Source organism: Triticum urartu, chromosome 7 (assembly GCF_003073215.2).
Source record: "Triticum urartu cultivar G1812 chromosome 7, Tu2.1, whole genome shotgun sequence".
NCBI lineage: Eukaryota > Viridiplantae > Streptophyta > Magnoliopsida > Poales > Poaceae > Triticum > Triticum urartu.
In genome coordinates, this window is record NC_053028.1 from 122891777 (window position 1) to 122912421 (window position 20645).

Sequence of the window (20645 nt, forward strand, 5' to 3'; positions counted from 1 at the left end):
GTTTCAACGCATTGCAATACCGTTTACGCTCACTTTTATCATTAGTTACCTTGCTGTTTTGTATTTTCAGATTACAAAAACCTATATCTACCATCCATATTGCACTTGTATCACCATCTCTTCACCGAACTAGTGCACCTATACAATTTACCATTGTATTGGGTGTGTTGGGTACACAAGAGACTCTTTGTTATTTGGTTGCAGGGTTGTTTAAGAGAGACCATCTTCATCCTACGCCTCCCATGGATTGATAAACCTTAGGTCATCCACTTGAGGGAAATTTGCTACTGTCCTACAAACCTCTGCACTTGGAGGCCCAACAATGTCTACAAGAAGAAGGTTGTGTAGTAGACATCAAGCTCTTTTCTAGCGCCGTTGCCGGGAAGGTTAGCGCTTGAAGGTATATCTTTAGATCTTGGAATCGAATCTTTTTGTTTCTTGTTTTAGCACTTGTTTAGTTTATAAAAGAAAACTACAAAAAATATGGAATTGAGCTTGCCTCATACGCTTCATCTTTTTAATATCTTTCGTGAGTATGATGGAAAGGAAAATTGTGGCAAAGTGTTAGAAGAATAATGCATTAAAATATTTGGCACTAAATCTTTGAATGATGAGCATGATTGCAATGTTATTAGTATGAAATCTTTGAATATCCATAGTACTAATGATGATTGCACTAGGCATGATGAGAATGCCTCTTATAAGCATGTCGATTTTTGTGGAGTGCATAGAGTTTGCAAATACACACCAATTAGGGAAGATAGATTTTGCAAGAGGCATAAGTAATTAGAAACTAAATGGTTGCAAGAAAGGCTAGATGTTTGTGCCAAAATTTTAAATTTTCTTAGCCGAACTTGTGAACTTTGCAATGAAAGTGGTCATTTAACCATCTGATTCAAATTGTTTCATGATCTAATCGTTTCCAAAAATTGTGATGACTTGATTTCCCTTGCACATCATAATGAACTTAGTTTGCTTATGGGTTATGAAGAAATAAAACGTATAACTAACTATCTTCCAGCATTTGCCCGTGATAAACTTCTTGATTTTGATCTAGAGGAAATTTATATGTATTGCGCGGTGAATTGTATTGAAAATCCTTATATTTCCAATTACTTAAAAAAATAAAAAAATAGAAGATGAAGAGAATACTAATTAAAGGGAAGAGACTTCCCAATATCCTCCTATTATTTCTTATGATGAATCAGGTAACGAGGAGGAGCCTTCTATTCAACCAATCTCATTAATAAGGAGCTCAAAAAAGAGGGTTGAACCCACACATGATGTGAAGAAGAAAAATAAAAGACGGAGAAGCAAAGTTAGAAAGGTATCTCTCCCAAATAATGTTGCTCCTATTACTCATTGTGATGATGATAATTGCTATACTATTGGTGCTATCCATACTATTAATGATGAGAGTGATTATATTTCTCCCAAGCTTGGGGATGCTATGTTTGATGAGAATGAAATTTTTGAGAATATATTTGCTGCAATACATGTTTTTCCAAAGTTTGGGGATGCTACATTTAATGAAGATGATATTTTTAGCCTCCCAAGTTTTGATATGCAAAATTTTTATGATGATAGCATGCCTCCTACTTATGATGATTATATTGATGAAAGTGGGTTTGGAAGAGTGTCAACTTTAGGAAGTAGTAACCCCACTATTTTGGAGGATGTTGAATCTTATTGTGATAATTATGAAAGTGGATTTGGAGAGGTCATGACTTTATTTAGTGATGATTCCACTATCTTGGAAGAGGTTTCAATCGATTATGATGAGAACAAAGTTGCTACTTATGATAATTACTGTGATGATACATATGCTATAAAAAGTAGTGATGATTATATTTATAAAACTTGTCATGATTATGATTACCCTTTTTCTGAACATTATTCTTTTAATGTGGAAACAATTTATAGTATTCGAGTTTCTTATGATACTCCCACTATTCCGAATGAGAAGAATTTTGCTTATGTGGAGAGTAGTAAAATTTCTATGCTTGTAGATCATGAAAAGAATGCTTTAGATGCTGGTTATATTGTTGAATTCATTCATGATGCTACTGAAAATTATTATGAGGGAGGAATATATACTTGTAGGAATTGCAATAATATCAAGTTTCCTCCTTATGTGCTTAAATTTTTAAAGTTATGCTTGTTTTGCCTCCCTATGCTAGTTGATTGTTGCTCCCATAAATTGTTTGCGCACAAAATCCCTATGCATAGGAAGAGAGTTAGACTTAAATGTTCTAGTCATATTCTTCATGATGCTCTCTTTATGTTTCAATTCTTATCTTTTATGTGAGCATCGTTGAAATCATCCTGCCTAGCTACGGGCGTTAAACGTTAGCGCTTGTTGGGAAGCAACCTAATTTTATTTTTGTTATTTTCTTTTTGTTCATGTTTATTAATAAATAAATAAATTATCTAGCCTCTGTTATGATTTAGTTTTTATGTTTCAATTACTGTTTGTGCCAAGTAGAACCATTGGGAAGACTTGGGGAAAGTCTTATTGATCTTACTGTAAAAAACAGAAACTTTAGCGCTCACGAGAATTGCTGCCATTTTTTATTGGCGAGAGATATTTAGTTAATTATTTTTGAAGATGATTAATAGATAAATTCCTCACGTTCATCAATTTATTTTATAATTTTTGGTGTTCCATAAGTTTGCGTTAGTTACAGATTACTATAGACTGTTCTGTTTTTGACAGATTCTGTTTTTCGTGTGCTATTTGCTTATTTTAATGAATCTATGGCTAGTAAAAGAGTTTATAAACCATAGAGAAGTTGGAATACAGTAGGTTTAACACCAATATAAATAAATAATGAGTTCATTACAGTTCCTTGAAGTGGTGTTTTGTTTTCTTTCGCTAACGTAGCTTACGAGTTTTCTGTTAAGTTTTGTGTTGTGAAGTTTTCAAGTTTTGGGTAAAGATTCGATGGATTATGGAATAAGGAGTGGAAAGAGCCTAAGCTTGGCGATGCCCAAGGAACCCCAAGGAAATATTCAAGGACAACCAAGAGCCTAAGCTTGGGGATGCCCCGGAAGGCATCCCCTCTTTTGTCTTCGTTCATCGTTAACTTTACTTGCAGCTATATTTTTATTCACCACATGATATGTTTTTGCTTGGAGCGTCAATTTATTTTGTTAGGATTTGCTTTATGTTATTTATAACAATGTTTTCATACTTTATTTAAATAAAAGTGGCATTGATAGCCTTTACTATGCCTATTTTACAAGTCTACATGTTGCTGTTTGAAAACAGAAAGTTTACCACTGTTGCGAAAATTCCCTAGAAAAGTCAGAATGTGATAAAATGTTGAAACCTTTTGAATAATAAGCTCTGATAAATTTAGTACAGTCGGAATTTTCTTTCATAATTTTTTGAGGTATGGAAGTATGGATCTTGCTGCACTCTTTATAGGCTGTCCTGTTTAGGCAGATTGCTGTTATGTTTGCATTCTTTGCATATGTTTGCTTCTTTAATGATACTATTTGAGGATAGGACTATTAAATATGAAGAGGCATTTAGTATTCAATTTTTAACAATAATTTTAGTGATTTGCTACAGTAGAGTATGATAAGGTTTTTGCATTGGTTTATACTAAAATATCTCATGAGTTCTTGTTGAGTTTTGTGTGGATGAAGCTTTTGAGATTTAGGGAGACCGTGATACGAGAGGAATTAAGGAGACACAAAAGCTCAAGATTGGGGATGCCCACGGCATCCCAAGATAATATTTCAATAAGTCTCAAGCGTCTAAGCTTGGGAATGCCCTGGTTGGCATCCAACCTTTCTTCTTCAACAACTATCGGTTAGTTTCGGTTGATCCTAAGTTTTTGCTTCTTAACATGATGTTTTCTATTCTTAGAATGTCATTTTACTTTGTTTTTATTTCTATTTGAATAAAATATCAAGATCTTAAATTCTTAAATGAGAGAGAGTCTTCACATAGCTACATAATTATTTAACTACTCATTGATCTTCACTTATATCTTTTTGGAGTAGTTTGTCATTTACTCGTGAGCCTCACTTATATCCTATGAGTAAATGGTTGAATGATTTGAATGTCATAAATCTTAAATTATATATGTTTCATATGCTTATCCCATGGGGAGTAATGACTTAAAATAAAAAGAAGTAGAGGTGGTAAATTTATTGAAGGTTAGCAAACATTGTATTGGTCACTTGAACAATTCATGAAAGAATATTGAAGGAAGAGAGATTTCACATATAAATATACTATCTTGGACATCTTTTGTAATTGTGAGAACTCATAAAAATATGACATGCTAAAAGGTTGATGTTGGATAAGGAAGACAACGTAATGGGTTATGTTTTCTTATATTCGAAATAAAGTATATTGTCATGGATCGCCCAACACGTTAAGCTTGCCTTTCCCCCTCATGCTAGCCAAATTATTTGCACCAAGTAGTAATACTACTTGTGCTTCCAAACATCCCTTAAACCAGTATTGCCATGAGAGTCCACCATACCTACCTATGGATTGAGTAAGATCCTTCAAGTAAGTTGTCATCGGTGCATGCAATAAAAATTGCTCTCTAAATATGTATGATCTTTTAGTGTGGAGAAAATAAGCTTTATACGATCTTGTGATATGGAAGCAATAAAAGTGACGGACTGCATAATAAAGGTCCCTATCACAAGTGGCAATATAAAGTGACGTTCCCTCGCATTAAGATTTTGTGCATCCAAATATAAAAGCACATGGCAATCTCTGCTTCCCTCTGCGAAGGGACTATCTTTTATTATTTTCTTTTACCTTATGCAAGAGTCATGGTGATCTTGACCTTTCCTTTTTTTCATTTTATCCTTTGGCAAGCACCTCGTGTTGGAAAGATTCTGATATATATATATCCAATTGGATGTAAGGCATCATGAACTATTATTGTTGACATTACCCTTGAGGTAAAAGGTTGGGAGGCGAATCTATAAGGCCCTATATTTTTCTGTGTCTGATTAAAACTTTGAACCCATAAATATCGAGTGAGTGTTAGCAATTGTGAAAGACTAAATGATAGTTGAGTATGTGGAGTTTGCTAAATCAAAGCTGTAACATGGACTCTTCCTGAAAATAAGATGAATTGTAATTGTTTGATGACTAATAACACGGTTTGTTAGTTGTCAAGAAAGTATATGATCTGTACTTTAACATGTGAATAGCTTGTTACTTGATCATGAGAAGCTTTATGAGATGAACTACTGTTATGATATATAATGATGCTAGCAAAGGTGATTGAAATTATCATTGATCAAACTTGTGCACCTGCTAGCATTCACACTTCATAAGTTATTTCTTTTATCATATACCTACTCAAGGACGAGCAGGAATTAAGCTTGGGGATGCTGATATGTCTCTAATGTATCTATAATTTATGAAGTATTCATGCTATTATATTATCTGTTTTGGATGTTTATGGGATTTATTATACACTTCTATATTATTTTTGGGACTAACCTATTAACCTAGAGCCCAGTGCCAGTGCTAGTTTCTGTTTTTTCCTTGTTTTAGAGTATCGCAAAAAAGGAAAATCAAACGGAGTCCAATTGACTTGAAACTTCACGGAACTTATTTTTGGACCAGAAGAAGCCCACAGAGTATCGGAGATGGACCAGGAGAGTCCCGGGCTGCCCACGAGGGTGGGGGCGCGTCCACCCCGTGGGCGCACCCCCTGCCTCGTGGACAGCCCGGGGATCCACCGACGTACTTCTTCCTCCCATATATACCCATATGCCCTAAAAACATCGAGGAGCAGAATAGATCAAGAGTTCCGCTGCCAGAAGCCTCCGTAGCCATCGAAAACCAATCTAGACCCGTTTCGGCACCCTGCTGGAGGGGGCAATCCCTCACCGGTGGCCATCTTCATCATCCCGGCGCTCTAGTTCTCCCTTGGGGATGAGGGTATGTACCAGTAGCTATGTGTTTGATCTCTCTCTCTCTCTCTCGTGTTCTTGAGGTGGTACGATCTTGATGTATCATGAGCTTTGCTATTATAGTTGGATCTTATGATGTTTCTGCCCCTCTACTCTCTTGTAATGGATTGAGTTTTCCCTTTGAAGTTATATTATCGGATTGAGTCTTTAAGGATTTGAGAACACTTGATGTATGTCTTGCGTGGGATACCCGTGGTGACAATGGAGTATTTTATTGATCCACTTGATGTATGTTTTGGTGATCAACTTGCGGGTTCCGCCCATGAACCTATGCATAGGGGTTGGCACACGTTTTCATCTTGACTCTCTGGTAGATTCTTTGGGGCACTCTTTGAAGTACTTTGTGTTGGTTTGAATAGATGAATCTGAGATTGTGTGATGCATGTCGTATAATCATACCCACGGATACTTGAGGTGACATTGGAGTATCTAGGTGACATTAGGGGTTTTGGTTGATTTGTGTCTTAAGGTGTTATTCTAGTACGAACTATATGATAGGTTGAACGGAAAGAATAGCCTCATGTTATTTTACTATGGACTCTTGAATAGATTGATCAGAAAGGATAACTTTGAGGTGGTTTCGTACCCTACCATAATCTCTTCGTTTGTTCTCCACTATTAGTGACTTTGGAGTGACTCTTTGTTGCATGTTGAGGGATAGTTATATGATCCAATTATGTTATTATTGTTGAGGGCAATTGCACTAGTGAAAGTATGAACCCTAGACCTTGTTTCAACGCATTGTGATACCGTTTACGCTCACTTTTATCATTAGTTACCTTGCTGTTTTTATATTTTCAGATTACAAAAACCTATATCTACCATCCATATTGCACTTGTATCACCATCTCTTCGTGGAACTAGTGCACCTATACAATTTACCATTGTATTGGGTGTGTTGGGGACACAAGAGACTCTTTGATATTTGGTTGCAGGGTTGTTTGAGAGAGACCATCTTCATCCTACGCCTCCCACGGATTGATAAACCTTAGGTCACCCACTTGAGGGAAATTTGCTACTGTCCTACAAACCTCTGCATTTGGAGGCCCAACAATGTCTACAACAAGAAGGTTTTGTAGTAGACATCACTTAGCTTTGGGTTGAATATTGCGGTGTCCTTTCCCAGTGACAGCAGGGGCAGCAAGGCACGTATTGTATTTTTGCCACCGAGGATAAAAAGATGGGGTTTATATCATAATGCTTGAGTTTATCCCTCTACATCATGTCAGCTTGCCTAGTGCGTTACTCTGTTCTTATGAACTTAATACTCTAGATAATGCTGGATAGCAGTCAATGTGTGGAGTAATAGTAGTAGATGAAGAATCGTTTCTGTCTACTTGTCGCGGACATGATACCTATATACATGATCATTCCTAGATATTCTCATAATTATTCACCTTTCTATCAATTGGTCGACAGTAATTTGTTCACCCACCCATAATACTTATGCTATCTTGAGAGAAGCCACTAGTGAAACCTATGGCCCCCGGGTCTATCTTTTATCATATAAGTTTCCAATCTACTTTATTTTGCAATCTTTACTTTCAATCTATATCATAAAAATACCAAAAATATTTATATTATTATTATTATCTCTATCAGATCTCACTCTCGTAAGTGACCGTGAGGGATTGACAACCCCTTTATCGCATTGGTTGTGAGGTTCTTATTTGTTTGTGTAGGTACGAGGGACTTGCGTGTAGTCTCCTACTGGATTGATACCTTGGTTCTCAAAAACTGAGGGAAATACTTACGCTCTTTGCTGCATCACCCTTTCCTCTTCAAGGGAAAACCAACGCAGTGCTCAAGAGGTAGCAAAAAGGATTTCTGGCGCCGTTGCCGGGGAGATCTACCACAAGTCAAGACATACCAAGTACCCATTGAGGGATTCCTGGATTAGGGGGTCCTCGGATAGCCGGACTATATACTTTGGCCGGACTGTTGGACTATGAACATACAAGATTGAAGACTTCGTCCCGTGTCCGGATGGGACTCTCCTTTGCATGGAAGGCAAGCTTGGCGATTCGGATATTTAGATCTCCTCCCTTCACTACAAAAAAAGACACATCCGTGACATTTTGGGCCGAACGAAAAAAATTCTGTCATACATATGACACTTCTGTGACGATAATTGTGACAAACCCCGGTATCATCATAGATGTGGTGGGCTCCTACTTCTATGACAGAAAATGGGCTTTTCGTCCTAGGCAGGCCAGAGACCCAGCTGCATGACATTCTTTGGGCTGTCCGCGTGATGCGCGTTTCTCTCGTACACGTACGCGCGTGTGTGCGAGGCGTTGGCTCTAACTGAACCCGAGCGAGGCATTTGGATCTAACTGAACCCGAGCAATTGCACTGCAGGCTACGCGTTACTGAACCCGAGCGATTGCACTGCAGGCTACGCGTTACTGAACCCGAGGATCGATCGATGGCTGTTAACTGAACCCGATCGAGCGATTCCTTCGCTACTGCTGCTAACTGAAGCCGATCGATGCTGCCTCTGGATGAACAGTGAGCGTTGCGGGGGGGGGGTGGATGAACAGTTCCCGGTGGGGGTGGATGAACAGGACCCCGTGGTGTTGCCTCTGGATGAACAGGACCCCGATCGATCGAGCCGGTTGGGGCTGGATGAACAGGACCTCGTGGAGGGCTGGATGATCAGACCATCACACTGGACCTTTAGTGTCCTAGACTAGCTAGTCATGTGTGCATCATGTTTAAATTTCAATAAATTTGAATTGGGGACTGTTGAAACCCTAGCATAGATGAATCCAACTAGGTTCATATAAAAAATCATTTTCAATGATCCCAAAATTCCTTTGGAAAAGTTCATCATTTTTGAATTGGCCTAGAACCTCTGCCAAAAATGGTGCACATTTTCCTAGGTCACTTTGGATTTTTGAATGAATTCATAAAGTATTTGAATTTGGGACTTTAATTGCTATAAATAATTAAAATGCCCAAATAATTCTGAAAGTGGTTGAGGGCTGTTGGAAATATTTTCAAAAGTGCCCACAATTATTTTCAGGGTTTTTGAGTCAAAACAATTACAGAAAAATAGAAAACAGAAACTAAATTAGGAAAGAGAGAGAAGGAACCTCACCTGGGCTTACCTGGCGGCCCAAGTGGCCGGCCCAGCCCTCCACCGCAGCACTCTGTCGCCTTCCTCCTCGCGCCAGTAGGCAGAGGGCGTGTGCCCGAGGCGCGCCGGCACGCGCCAGCCACCTCCGCCCTGCCTGGCTGCCCCCTCCTCCCCCTGGATGTCTCTCGCGACGCCACGCACCCCCTGCACTGCTCCCCTCTCCCCCTGGACCTCTCCACCTCCTCTGGCTCCATCTCTCCACACCACCCAGCGGAGCTCGTCGCCGCCGCTCGCTGTTGTCGTGGCCACTGCCACTGTCTCGCCTCGCCGACGTGTCCCTGAGCTCCGCCACGACCTCGTTATCCTCCAAGCCGAGTCGAGCAATGTCGGACACCTCGAAGTGACATCCACGCCATCTTCTTCAACCTCGGCTCGCCGAGTTCGACCCCGCTGCTCCGTCCGCTCCAGAGCTTCCTCGGGCCGGCTGAGCTGCTCATCTGGACCGATGTGAGCACCTGCCCTTTCCCCCTTGCTCACCCCTCCCTTCCCATTCGCTAGTTGCCGTCCCCCGAACCCAAGCTCCGGCCGCCGCCATGGCCGGTGAGCTCCGTGCTTCCAAGCCCCTCCACTCCAACCAGTTGCCCCTGCGTGGTTCTGCTGCTCTTTACATGCTGCCTAGCGCCTCCGTTTGCTCTCCCTCGAGCTGCAGCACCCGCCCGCGCATAGCCGTGCTCCGGCCGCCGCTGTTGTCATCTCCGTCGCCGCTGCAGACCGACCCGGCACCGGCCATGGCCACCAATCGACGTGCCTTCCCGCGCAGCAACCGTAGAGACCAACCCTGCCTCCTCTCGTCGCTGGAATCGCCGGAACGAGTGCCGCCGCCGCATCTGTGTGTCACCGGCGATTAGCCGCTGACGTGGCCACTTAATTAATGCCTAAACAACCAGTTAATCACTCCCTAGATCCACTGCCAAGTGGGCCCCCATGCCTAAATTAATTAGTTTAACTTCTCTGTTAAATTAGTACTAATCTCAGAGGGCCCCGCCAGTCACCTTTGACTTGGCCACGTCAGCATTGATCGGGTCCCACGTGTCAGCCTCTGTAGTTGACTCTGTGTCACTGACCGGTGGGCCCTACTGGTCAGGTTTGACCTGGACTAGCATGTTGACCTGCTGACATCACTGATACATCATGCTGATGCAGTAAATATTTTCTAGGATTTATACAAATCAGAAATGATTTATTTATTCCAGAAAATGCCCAAAACTTCTAAAAATCATAGAAAATTATCTATAACTCCAAATGAAATAATTTATATATGAAAAATTATCAGAAAAATTCAAGGAATCCATCTGTACCATTTTCATGCATGTTTGTGCAAGTTAACCTCACTGTTTAGGATGAAACATGATTAGGGAAAATTTCATAATAGGTTTGGAGTTGAATTTGATGTATTTTTGAATTCCACTACAATTAAAATGACTTTATGTTGCATTAGCCAAAATCACAGCATATTGCCATGTCATGATCATGCATCATATTTTTGCATTGCATTGATTGTATTCTTTCTGTGTTTGCTGGTGATTATTCCCCCCGATAGACGTGGTTCCGATGATTGATCGATGACACCGATGAAGAACTATATTATCTTCAGAAGTGCCAGGAAAGCAAAACCCCCGTTGTTCATTCCAATATAATCCCACTCTCTCGCTCTTGCTCTCTTTTACCGCATTAGGACAATAGTGATTCAACTGTTACATGCTGCGGTAGCTGAACCCCTTTCCTCTGCATGACCTGTCATTGCCACAGTAAATAGATGAAACCCACTAGCATGAGTAGGAGTTGTTTGAGCCCTGATGTGCCTACTCATTCATGTTTGTTTGTCATGCCTGCTACTGCTTAGAGTTGAGTCAGGTCTGATTCATCGGGGTTCAATTGGAATGTGGTGAACATGTCCTACTGTTGAGAGCTAAGTGTGTGAACACGATTTGGTAAAGGTAGCAGTGAGAGGCCATGTAGGAGTACATGGTGGGTTGTCTCATTGCAGCCATCCTTACGAACTGAGTTCTGTGTTTGTGATCCATGAACAGCTACTACCACGCATTGGAATGCTTAAGTGCCCCTCTCGACTTATTAATCAACCTGATCTCTGTCTTGGAGTTGCAACTAGTTTCTGGTGTTTGTAGGTAGTGTTAGTAGTCTACCAAGTGGCACCCGGTACAAGTGGGCTTGGGACAGACTAGGCACAGTGGCCCGGTGTACCAAGTGGCACCCGGATGGTGGGCTTGGGAACCCTGTACACATCGTTTGGGGCCGTGAGCGACACCCCGGCCGGATCTCCTTGCGGATGGAACCCGAATAGGCGATAAACCTGGACTAGAGACTTGTTGGTTAGTCAGGTCATGGCCGACTCCCTCGCCAGGCTTCCGCTTGAAGGTTGCCGAGATACACGAGGTGTACATGGTGGTAAGTGGCGAGAGCGTGTGTGAAGAAGTACACCCCTGCAGGGTTATCATTATCTATTCGAATAGCCGGATTTCTTGGATATGGAAACTTGGACCCCTTGCATAGTTCATAGACAAGTGAAAGTGGATACTCTAAAATGCACAAGATAAGCGTGAGTGCTATGGATGGCGTTCTCGTAGGGAGACGGGAGCAGATCCATAGTGGTGTATTGATATGGTGAATATGTGGACTTGTGTGCGCCACCTCAAAAGAGTTACTCGCAGTCATAGTTTAGGATAGCCACTGAGTTAAAGCTGGCATGCTGCAGTCAAACTCCACCACCCCTTTGTTGATACTGATACATATGTAGCTAGTTCTGATGTAAGTCTTGCTGGGTACATTTGTACTCACGTTTGCCTATTTTATGTTTTGCAGAGAGACTTCGGTCTCGCTAGTAGTTCCGCGTGGACTTCGACGTTTAGCTTGTTACCTCAGCTACGATCTTGTGCCCTCGGCAGGATCTGGTAGATAGTTAGGCTTCTCAGCCTTTTTCATTTGTAGATGTCTGTACTCAGACATGTTAAGCTTCCGCATGTGCTTTGTCTGGTATGCTCTAAATGTTGGGTCATGAGACCCATGTCTGCAATATCCGGCTCTTCGGAGCCTAATGAATAAATACTTTGAGTCGTAGAGTTTTGTTGTGATGCCGTGTTGTATTTACACATATTGAGCATATTATGTGTATGATTGAAATGCTTGGTATGTGTGGGATCCGACAACCTAGTTGTTTATCCTTGGTAGCCTCTCTTATGGGGAAATGTAGTCTTGTGCTTCCATGAGCCATAGTAGTCCTCTACAGCCCGGTTCACCGGAGTCCTGCTAGCCCAACACTACTGCTCCGAAACACTTGACTGGCCGGCATGTGTTTCACTTCGTTCCTGTGTCTGTCCCTTTGGGGAAATGTCACACAGTGTCATCCGGAGTCCTGCCTAGCCTGCTACAGCCCGGTTCACCGGAGTCCTGTTAGCCCAGTGCTACAGCCCGGATTCGCATGCTGCTGACCGACATGCTCGATGTTGATTCATGTATGTCTATCCCCGTAAGTTAGTGCCACTTTGGGTTCACTACTAGTCATGTCGGCCCGGGTTCTCTGTCATATGGATGCTAGCCACACTATCATATACGTGAGCCAAAAGGCGCAAACGGTCCCGGGCCAAGGTAAGGCGACACCCGTGGGAATACCGTGCGTGAGGCCGCAAAGTGATATGAGGTGTTACAGGCTAGATCCGTGTGACTTAGAATCGGGGTCCTGACAGACCACCCGTGGAGGGCAGGATGAACAGTAGACGGTGGAGGGCAGGATGAACAGTAGCCCGTGGAGGGGTGGTTGAACAAGAGCCCGTGGAGAGGGCTGGTTGAGCAGTAGCTCGATGGTGGATGAACAGTAGCTCGTGGAGGCTGGAGGGGGTCGACGGTGGAGATGAACAGTATCCCATGGAGTCCCATTTTGCGGTACGCCACACCCCTCCCGATGAACAGGACCCCTGTTTCGACCGTAGCGCTCCAACACAAGTCCGTTTCCTCCGTTTTGCGGTACGCCACACCCCTCCTGATCAACAGGACCCCCGTTTCAACCGTAGGAGGTCCGTTTCCTCTGTTTTGCGGTACGCGAGACTCCTCCCGATGAACAGGATCCCGTTTCGAACGTGGCCGGTCGAACACAAGGCCGTTTCCTTCGTTCTGCGGTACGCCAGGCCTCGTTTCCATCGCCTGTTCCGTCCAAGCCCTCCCGATGAACACGACGCATTCCGTTGCCTCCCCATGAACACGACGCATTCCGTTGCCTCCCCATGAACACGACGACGATGCTGTTTCTCCGTTCCGACCCAGCCATGTACACGAGCCCTGGCCGTATGAATGCGCGAGTAGGCGTTTGAGACCCCGCCCGTATGTACACATACGTGGCCGTATTTTCTTTCTTGCACCCTAGCCGCTGTACGTACGTGTAAATGCTACATGCGCCCCTCTACTACGACACGTGCGCGCCTCTACTATGACACATGCGCGCCTCTACATCGACCAGTATGTACGTACACGTTCGTGACTAGAATGACAACGCTACATACGCTTCGACCAGGTGGGTGCCGACTGTCAGGCACTTCCTTGCCTGCGAAGATGTAGCTGGTGGGTCCCAGGAGTCAGGGGCGAATCATTTTTTTTGCCCGGTCGAACTTCCTTGCGTGCGAAGATGTAGCTGGTGGGTCCCAACAGTCACGGGGAAACGTTTTTTTGCGAAATACGGTGGCCCGTCCGGTGGGTCCCGCTGTCAGGTGGAGGAATAATTATTTTGCACGTAATAAGGAGGCACTTCCTTGCTGCGGCCGTGGACCCAGCTGTCAGCCTCTCCACGTACAGTCCATGTCTGATGGAAGCCATTCCTTGACCACATTGACCACGCCGCGCCGAGAGCACCAGGGCGTTGGACGACGGTGAGGCCTAGGAAGGGGACGACGCGGAGCCGGGGAAGACGCGGCAGTGGATTCCCACGCGTAGAGGAGTACGAGGGTTCACTGGTTCGCTGCGGTGTGAGGTTGCCGTCGCGCAGAATAACAGGGGTGTGGGTGAGTAGAGGGATGGCCTGGACAGCGGTGGGAGTAGTAGGGGGTGGTGAGGCCTCCGCCGCATCGCAGCCGGCCACAGGAGGCAGGAGCACGATGCACGACCGGCACTGGTTTGGGCGGCTGGAGCAAGAAGACCAGAGGTTGAAGAAGCACTACGGCCATTGGATGGACATCGTACGGTGACTAGATCTAGAATCGTGCATATTGACTAAGTTGACAAAGCCCTCCGTCCCCGTCAACTTAGTAGGCCCACAAGTCAGCCTGCCACTATACTAGGTCCCAGCTAACAGGGGGAGTATTCATTTTTTTGTGCGTAATAAGGAGGCACTTCCTTTTGTGCAAAGATATAGCCGGTGGGTCCGAGCTGTCAGCGGCGGTAATGTTTTTTCGCGAAATACAGAGGCCCTTTCAGTGGGTCCCTGATGTCAGCTAGAGGAATCATTATTTTCCACGTAATAAGGAGGCATTTCCTTGCGTGCGGCCGTGGACCCAGCTGTCGGCGCCTCTAGGTAAAGTCCACTTCAGATGCATGTCGGTCGTTGACCACGTTGACTAGGCCGCGCCGAGAGCACCAGGGCGGTGGACGACGGCGAGGCCTAGGAAGGGAATGTCACGGAGGCAGGGAAGACTCGGCAGTTGTTTTCCACGCGGAGGGGAGTACGACTATACGAGGGTTTATTGGTTCGTCTGCCGTCGCCGGAGAATAACAGCAGGTGTGGGTGAGTAGAGGGATGGCTAGGCCAGCGATGGGAGTATGGTGGGGCGGTGAGGCCTGCGCGGCAGCAGAGCCGGCCGCGGGGAGGAGGGAGCAGGCAGTCCCGCCGGCGCCTGTTTGAGCGGCTGGAGCAGGAAGAGCAGAGATTGAAAAAGCACGACGGACGTTGGATGGCCATCCAACAGTCACTGCTTGTGCGTCAACCTTTTTTTAGGAAAGCCTGAAATCTGTGGAAAACAGCATACAACCCATCTGCCATTATTTCTAATAATTTACAACCTAGTTGCTAATTATTAAGGTTTTTTTGAGCCCATATTCTTTTTGTTAGCATTACTGATGGGCCATTTTCTCGGCCAGCTAAATGAAAGCTCACCTCGTCTTGAAAGATTTGCAGCCCAACAGGCCTGGCAAAGTGACTTACTTGGCAAATCACAAAAAAACTGGGTTGTGGCCGTGGACCCAGCTGTCAGCCTCTCCACGTACAGTACTCTTTCGATGGAGTGTCGTTGACCACGTTGACCACGCCACGCCGAGAGCACCAAGGCGGTGGACGACGGCAAGGCCTAGGAAGGGGACGACACGGAGCCGGGGAAGACGCGGCGGTGGATGCCCACACGGAGAGGAGTACGAGGGTTCACTGGTTCGGCTGCGGTGTGACGCTGCCGTCGCCGCAGGGCCTGGCTAGCAGTGGGAGTAGTAGGGGGCAATGAGGCCTCATCAGCAGCACAACCGGCCACTGGAGGGAGGAGCTGGCGGTCTCCCCGGCGCTGGTTTGGGCGGCTGGTGCAAGAAGAGCAGCGATTGAAGAAGCAGCAGGACCGTTCGATTCAAATCCAACGGTTACTGCTGCTAGAATCGTTTGTTGACTACGTTGACAAGCCCTGCGTACGCGTCAACTTAGTAGGCCCACAGGTCAGCCTCCCAACCGGTGTGCCCCAGATGTCAATGGGAGGAATCATTTTTTTCGCGTAATAAGGAGGTAGTTGATTTCGTGCGGCCAGGCCAGCGGAGGGAGTAGGGTGGCCTGGGGAAGCCCGCGCGACATCACAGCGGGCCAGAAGAGGAGGGAGGAGGTAGTCCCGCCGGCGTTAGTTTAGGCGGCTGGAGCAGGAAGATTAGAGATTGAAGAAGCACGTCAGCCGTTGGATGGACATCCAACACTAACTGCTGCTAGAATCATGTGTTCACTGACAAAGCCTTGCGTAAACAAGTCAGCCTCAAAATCTGTGGCGTGTACAGCCCATTTGCTATTATTTTTATAATTTTTACTCATTTTCTAATTCATATGGAATTTATTGCAACCCGTTTTCCATTTTTAGAATTGCTGGCCATTTTCTGGTCAGTACCAGGGTCAAAAAATTAACTAAATATTTGGGAAATTTTGAAAATTCGCAAATTTTTGCTGGGGAACGAAATATTCTTAATCCAAAAATTAATAGCCATACTAAAAAAATTTAAAAATAAATTAGTATTATGGCATGTTTAATCCAATGAAATACGTATAAGATATCAGTGAAGAACAAAAACAAAAAAAGAAACTTATATCCCATTTGCTATAAATTTTTTGGAATTTTCAACCCCTTTTTATATTACTTTAACAGACATTGACCATACTCTTAAGCCAGGCCGGAATGCATCCCTCCTCGTCTTGAAAGATTTGCAGCCCAGTAATTCGGAGAAAACAAATAGGCCTAGCTTGGGTATTCTTCAAAAAGAAATACTGGGCTACCTATTTTCCCAAAGAACTGGTGCATGAGCATTTAGCTTTATTTATTTACTTATTTATGTTTATGGGACCATGAGCATGTTCCTGGGCCGGATTCATGTGAGGGCCTCCCTCCCAATTAATTATGGGCTTCTCTATTGGGCCTTCATCAGTGGGCTGCATGTTATAAACAACTGGAAAATGTGTTCCGAGTTTCAAAAAAAAGTGTTCTGTACGATAAATAGTATGCGCTACGTACGGTACGGGGCACTAAAGGATCAAACCGTGCAATGACTTCCAAAACATTGTGTTTGTCATTCTAACAACACATTTATTCAACCAACAGACGAAATATACTACTGATTGTACATTGAAAACAGCAGCAGAGCAACCAGGGCTGGGGGTGCAACAGAAGCAGTAAGCAGGCCAGAAGAGTGAAGACGCAGCTCTCTCTTCCAAACCAAACATCAGCCATCATTACAAAAGGGCTACCAAAAAAGAACAAGTGTATGCATCAAACTAAATAAAGATCCTACTACACCAAGTGTACGCATCTAACTAACTGGCTCAGTTAGACGTTACTATTTATTTATTTTTCGAAACGGAGGCAAAAGAATTGCCTCGTCGATTAATTAAGAAGAAGATAATTGACTGGTTAATCTATGGAAAACCGGGATAAAACTGAAGACTTTACTATTTATTAAGCTGCAGTGGAGTCGCAGATGGAGAGGAGTGGGAAACTTCACTGGTTCGGGTGCGCGGCAGCACAGCCGCGGTGCCCCCAGGGGAGACAGGAGCAAGAACAGAGGTTGAAGAAGGAGCACGGCTGTTGGATTAACATCAAACGGTCCAGCTGCTAGAATCATTTGTTGATTAAGTTGACAAAGCCGTGCGTACACGTCCGCTTAGTAGGCCCACAAGTCAGTCACCAAATCTGACGGGTCCCAGCTGTCAACGGGATGAATAATCTTTTTCGCAAAACAAGGAGGCACTTCCTTCCGTGCGAAGATACAGTCGGTGGGTCCCAACTGTCAGGTGGAGGAAACATTTTTTTTCAGCTTAATAAGGAGGAACTTTCCTTGCGTGCGACCATGGACCTCGTGGGTCCCAGCCATCAGGCTCTCCACGAAAAGTCCTCTTCCGATGACCCTCATTTGTTGACCACGCCGCACCGAACACCGCGAGGTGGTGGACGACGGCGAGGCCCCGGACGGGAACGACTCGGAGATGGGAAAAAGCGGCAGTGGAGTCACAGATTGAGAGGAGGAGAAGGGTTATAACTGGTTCTGTTGCATCATGGGGCTGCAGTCTGTGGAGAATAACAGGAGGTGTCGAGGGGTGGAGGGATAGCCTGGCCGACGGTGGGGTAGCACTTCGTAGCGGTGCATGCTAAGAAGAGCCGCTAGCCGCCGGAGGCCGGACCAGGCGGTCCCGGCGATGCTGGAGGAAGAAGACGAGAGATTGAAGGTGCATGCCGGCCGTTGGATATAGGTTCAAAGAGATAGTCCTATATAAGCATGAGTGATAGCTATATGAGACGAATATCTGGATTAAAGGGATTCAAATATTTAAACTGGAGATCACGACATCGATAATATCATAACGCAAATTGGTGTATCAAACATGCATATTCATTTGAATTTGGGCACACGTGTAATGTTTTATAGTTTATCAATATTGGTGATCCATAGATTCTTCAATTACAAACAATGCATGGTTTATATGCAATTAATCTCTAAACGGGATTACACTATATGTTGCGTGTGTGAAACACATTATACATGTTTGAGATGTAAAAAAACCGCATGAAACACACATTAATTGGAGACAATTAGCTAGGAATGCATACATTGGATTTCAATATAAAGTGGTTTCAAATATTTGAAAATCCAAATTGATGGATACAACCTTACGAATCTGAGATCATGCCATTTGTAAACCATATTTATGTACAAATGGTGTTGTGCTTTTGAAAGTATATTTAAAAAATGATGTATATAGAATGTAATTCCAATTGAAAATGGATCCCGCCCAAAAAAAATAGAATACAAATGGGATTCGAATTGAGTTGGCACAGTAAACGTGCACTCTGCAAAATTTGAACGAAGGGGAGAAAGTCGCAGTAACCGCCCGAAACCAAAATCTGTGAGATGGAAATCACTACTGCCTATCCCTGCCACGCAAAGCCTCTATGCTGGATTTCTATAGGTTTCGATAGGGGTAGGTTTGTAATTTCACCCAAACGTGATGTAACCGCCTCTCACCCGGATTCATACACGGTGGGTGCCAAAACACAGTGTGTCCTCGGTCGAAATCGACTCCCTCCCCTATTCATATTCATACACGGTGGGCGCCAAAAACAAACTCTCGTCGGCAAATATTCGGTGTATGCGAGATTACTGTCATATCCCCAACCAACTAGTGTTGTTGTGATGCAGTAGAAATTTGAAACGGGGGCTAAGTTTGTAAATTTCCTCGCATTTGAGACAAGCGCACCCTGAATACATGGTTCCCCCCTTCCTCTCTACCTCCCTTTTCCCCATTCGTACTCCGTGGGCGCCAAAACACCCTCTCCACCCCACCCTCCTCCATCCGCCGCCGTCCGCCACCCCATCCACCGTCGTCCTCCTCCACCATGCTGGAGCTGATACCCGGACGCCGCCGTCCATTACAAGAGATCGACCTCTCTCATCCACGGCTTCAGACCGGGATCATTGCATCCCGTCCTCTCGCTTCATCCCCGCTGTCATCCACCTTGCCGACGCCGCTCCTACGACCGTCTCGTCCACCCCGCCCCGCCGCCACCGTCTACCCTCCGACATCTTCTTCCACGCCACCGACAGCCATCGCTACCGCAGCACCCTCAAATTCTCAGCGGATGCATACACGGCGCAGCACCAGAGATGATACTCCTTCGTATCTGCTCAACTTATTTATCACAGCAACAAAATAGATCGATACTGCTTTACTCTGATTTCTTGTTTTGGTTGCGAAGTTGCCTTTGTCCGGTTTGCACCTTCAGATCCGCCATGGCACGCTCATAACCATTCTCGCAATGCTTATGGTTTCCCCTTTTATATTCCACACTTGTTAAATCATAGTAGATGAAATTTCAAAATTGGGTGAGTCGATTTTTCAGAGCTCGCCGGAGTTCGTCGGTGTGATCGAAGGGGCTCGGGTGGGGACGGTGGTTGTGGGTGGTGGTGGTGGGGCCTCGTCAAACGAAGAAAACTCGACGTGGGTGGGGGCGGGGGCGGGGGTGGGGGTGGCAGAGGAACACAGGCGGTGGGGCCGGTGGTTCGGCCGGCGGCCCATGCCGTGTTCTGTATGGGAAGCACAGTTTGTTCCTTGTCAGGAAGGGGAGCACAGACATTTGCAGTCAACGGCTGATAGAGCTGGCCTGTATGTGATCGATAGGCTTTCAATTACTAGCGGCAATACAACACCGTAATTTCCAGCCAGTTCCACTTTCTCGATTTATATATCCTGGTTATGGTGTACCCCTGTTATGTACACTATGGGGTTGTTTGGTTTGTGACTAACTTTTCCAATGATTTCCACACCTAAGGTTAGGCAAGTTTGACCAACTTAGGTGAGTGTTTGGTTCAAGCCACACTTGGACCCCACATGGCATACACACAAAAAGTGTGGCAAGATTCCCTTAGGCTTGCCAACTTGTGGCTCTCATTTTGATGAACTAACCTTAGTCAAGTTTTGGCAAAAATGTGTGGCAAAGTGTGGCAATGCTAGTCCTAAAACCAAACAGCCCCTATGACCTGCCTAGTTGCTGTGTGCTCTTGTTATCATGGTTTCGCTATAAACTCTCTATACAGTATATTATGAACCTACCAGCTGCCAGCTATCCTTACTTCTGGAGCCTATTTATTTGTGTACTTGTGCCAGATTATATAAATGCACGCACCATATTACAGCACACATGAGCTCTCTCATCAGAATCCAGTGATAGCACACAAGTGTTTACAGGGGCACCCCTATATTAGAATATCATCTGCATTACAAAGATAATCTCACAACTATTTATGTTTTCATGGTTCTCAGATATTATACGCAATTACAGTGAATATCAGAATCCGTGCATCAGAAGAATATTGTGGA